Source organism: Ochlerotatus camptorhynchus, unplaced genomic scaffold (assembly GCF_037179485.1).
Source record: "Ochlerotatus camptorhynchus isolate MF236.1 unplaced genomic scaffold, CSIRO-AGI_Acam_v1.1 ptg000033l, whole genome shotgun sequence".
In the NCBI taxonomy this organism is placed as follows: Eukaryota; Metazoa; Arthropoda; class Insecta; order Diptera; family Culicidae; genus Ochlerotatus; species Ochlerotatus camptorhynchus.
Window position 1 is genome coordinate 1,428,493 of NW_027040524.1, and position 4,144 is coordinate 1,432,636.

General features: G+C 38.0%; 1 non-coding gene across 1 annotated transcript; it reads left to right on the forward strand.

The window, feature by feature from the left end:
• The first annotated feature begins 3,871 nt into the window (after positions 1 to 3,871).
• TRNAD-GUC (transfer RNA aspartic acid (anticodon GUC)) lies at positions 3,872 to 3,943 on the forward strand. Its single transcript has one exon. It is a non-coding gene; the product is annotated as a tRNA-Asp (tRNA).
• The last annotated feature ends 201 nt before the right edge of the window (positions 3,944 to 4,144 follow it).

The following is a 4,144-nucleotide window of genomic DNA, read 5'->3' on the forward strand; positions in this document are numbered from 1 at the left end:
CAAAATCATTGGTAATCAAATAAAGTACCCAGGACCACCTTGGCCACTTCCGGGCATGTTCTGGAAACTCCCAGGGAAGTGGCCAATTTCTGACTTGGTCCAAAATTCATCATGTGACACATCAAATCACATTAGATTTCAAAAGCAATATCAATGGTAGTTAAATATAGTGCACAGAATCATGTTGACCCCTATAGGATATGTTCCGGGCACCTCCAAGGAAATGGCCAGTTTCTGATTTAATTCAAAGTCCATCATGAAACACATAGCAAATCACATTAGATTTCAAAACCAAGATCAATGAAAGTCAAATAATGTGGTCAGGACCACCTTTCTTACTTCCAGGCATCTTTCAGGAACCCCTAGGGAAGTGACTAGTTTCTGATATGGTCCAAACCCTGTGATTTGACACATAAAACATCACAGAAATTAAAAAACAAGATCAGTTTAAGTCAAATATAGTGCTTAGATCCACATTGGCCACATTCTGGTATGTTCCGGGTACCCCGCAGGGAATTTTCCAGTTTCTGACTTGGGCCAAAACACAACACGCAACAACATACCAGACAAATTTCAATAAATACAGGTTTTTATTATTATCTCACTGGGAAGCACGAAGAGCAGGAGGACGAGCAGTTCAAGGCTTTTTGTTAAAGCCGCACATCAATCCCGGAGACAACCATCGGAGGTCAATTTCACGGTAATTGCCGGATTAAAAAACCGTGTACGAATGCGCACGAGATTAAAAAATGGCTGACCACAAAATCAGGGTGTGAGTTGGTTTTGATTCGGGTTTTGACGTTTGAAATAGAACGGCCAAAAATATACCAACCGGTGCGTACGCACACAATTTGATCTATTTTGACTTGATCTTTTTAATTTTAGCTGGTTCAAATGTGACATAAATTTGGATCTAGATCAGACCATCACTAAAGATGCCCTTACAATGCATAGATACGGTTTATTCGAGAGAATGTCTTTTTCGCTTCTTTATTTCATTGATGGTAAATATTATTGTTTTCAAATAAAAATAAAAATTGTCTTAGGAAGGTTTTTTCATTGTTTTATTTTTTAATAAAATTATTATTTAAAAAATACTTACAATTTCGATGTTCATTAATATGAACTCGTGCTCACGTAGTCTAGCTGCCCAGCAGATCACAGGCGCAGTTGAAATCCACCGGAACAAAGCTCTTCACCAGCACGAAGCTACGAAGAGAATCCAAATGTTATTTTTCCTGTCATTTTAGTAAACACTGATCGAATTTCACTCCGTTATTCGGACTTAGTATAATTTTGACGAAAATTTTAATCGAACCAATGTATAAATTTTGAAAAACCATAAAATGCATAAAATTTAATCTATATTCGTTTTGTAATATTTTTGAGTGTAGCACATGATTGGTTTGAAAAGTATTTTGTTTTCTAAATCATTTATGGTTCAATTTACTTGATGCTTTAATGAAAATTTCAAAAGCAGTTTTTTTTCCGACGCATTATTTCAGATTGCAAAAAGCTCGCACTATTCGATTCCTTTTTATATTTTACACAAAATAACGCGAGCTTTTTGCAATTTAAAATAATGCGTCGAAAAAAACTGCTTTTGAATTTTTAAAAAACGCATCAAAGTAAATTGAACCTTAAATCTAGATAGAGCTGGAATTAGGGCGTAGCAGCTTTCGTAAACAATGACTTCTCTCGATGATTTCTCGAAAGATATGACTCTCCCTGGCAAATTAACATTACCATCGAATAGAGGAAGACTTCCCCTACCCGATGGATATGTTGGTTTGTGTAGGCGTGCCTTGAGTTGCTAGAAATAAACGAGAGAAGTCATTGTTTACAAAAGCTGTTACGCCCTAATTCCAGCTCTATCTAGAAATATACTCACGCCGACCAACGCTGCCACGCGGCCGCAACCGAGAGCAAATGGCGTGACGCCGCCATGCCGCCGCCGCCGGCAGAAAACAACATATCACGCCGCTGCCGAAAATATCTACTTCGCTGAAATTTGCACAGGTCTACTTCGCTGATATTTGCTGTGCACGAAAACCGTGTATACGCTATCTTGGATTAAAAAATGGCGTCACACATCGATTTCCGGTCCCTACACGTCACTCCGATTCCAAAAATACCCATATTGTGGGGTATTTGGCAGAATGTCCAAGTTTTTTTGTTACCGGAAACCGCCATCTCTTTTTACGAAGTAAATCCCAAATAACGAGTTTTCTTTTTACGAAGTAAATCCCAAATAACGAGGTTTTTTTTACGCACTAATTCGATTTACGAACCCCCGTTTTGGTTCGTAAATGGAGGTTTCAGTGTACATATACACGCACCATTACTCAAAATTTACCCAAATGAGCAAACGTCAGAGAAGTCTATTCGTTCTACCACGTGTATCAAGGGGTACATCAATAGGTTAACTATTCATCATATATTAAAATATTGATTTTATTCATGCTTCCTATTCCCTACAAATACCGCTTAACAATGTTCATTTTTTTGCTCTGATCGGTACATAAATCCTCTGCGTCCAGTAATTTGATGTGCAAACATTATATTAGATCAGCGTTTCTCAATCTACTGACCACGACCCGCTGGTCATAACACAATATTGTTGATGCGAAGACTTAGAATATTTATGCAAGTTAAAACTATGATTTTTTTTCTGTCTAGGTATGAAAAAATAACAAAATTTGTTGACCGAATTGGTCAACAAACGAAAGGTTACATGGTGATTTAGAACAAGTACTGAAGATATGGCTACATTGTTAAATCTCAAAATATTTCAAAGTGTTTTTGTGTTACTTCATACGCGAAGTTAGCGATTTTCAGAGTTGGTTGGAAATGCTAACATGAAGCTTTAGTGTGTAACACCATCGACTGGAAATTCTCTCGCAACGTGGGGCTTTAACTAGTGATCAAACATCGCTAGAACTATTCCACAGCAGCAGTCAGTAATGAGCAAAAGGAGGACGCATATCTTTTGACTTGAAGACATACTTCAAGTCTCCGCGTACATCGTACGGGTTAGGCAAAAGATGTGCGTTTGACTTTATACTTCGCTCATTTTCAACTTCTATTCAATTTTTGTTTTTGTAGAAAATTTGATAAAAATACACCCACAATGTTTCACTGAAATCTGAGACGGTGCTGCCAACTCCATAGTCGAGCTTCGGTGAAATTCGTATTTTTTTTTTAAGTTGCAAATTGGTTTTCTTTTATCTTTTTATCGTTTTGAGGTGCTTTTCTATTAAGTTTTTATCGTTTTGATACTGCTCACTTTCTGTGTATCAGACCATTTTCACACATTTAAGGCCGTTTTTCAATTGATTTTGCGTTCTTAAGTTTCGTCGTAGTTTTTGCGTTTTAAACCCATTCAGTTTTTGGATAGGCAATCATACATTTTGAATACATATTTTTTTGGCGTACATACAAAATCTATATTCAGTGTTGGTGGGTCGCAAACTCATGATTTTTTTCAAACTGGGTCGCAATCGACAAAAGCTTGAGAACCGCTGTATTAGATGATAACCATTATAGGCAGTTGAAACTGCAACCAAGCAAATTAGCACCCAACACGCTCGCCATCAGCCAATGTTGTAACTTTCATAATATATTATTGGAACAACCATTATATTGGCAGCGTTGCTACCAACCATACATCACGCTCAGTGCACTCTCACTTTCTCTCTGTTTGAGCAGCCTGGTTGATAAGGCAAGCAAAATATTTACCTCACGCTAACATTTAGTTGCCATGCTCGTACGACCAATAGAGAAATGAGCTGAGAAACTGCTATCGTCGCTTGATCTGGCCAACGCTAAATGCAATTAGCGCTCAGTTAGCATACTGCTAAGACTACACCAGTCCTCGATAGTATAGTGGTCAGTATCCCCGCCTGTCACGCGGGAGACCGGGGTTCAATTCCCCGTCGGGGAGAGGAGTAGTTTTTTATTCCTCTAAAATTTCCATAAATCACAGATAGCGAAAATCAATTAAATAGGCATTATCGAATTCTCCGGGACCTAGCAAAAAGCACTCTCCCGAACAATGTTTTCCCGCATTTCGAGATCATAAATTCTTCGCTTTTTTGTCGTTTGGCCAATTTAAAACTACTCACCCCGAAGAATCCTTGAAGTA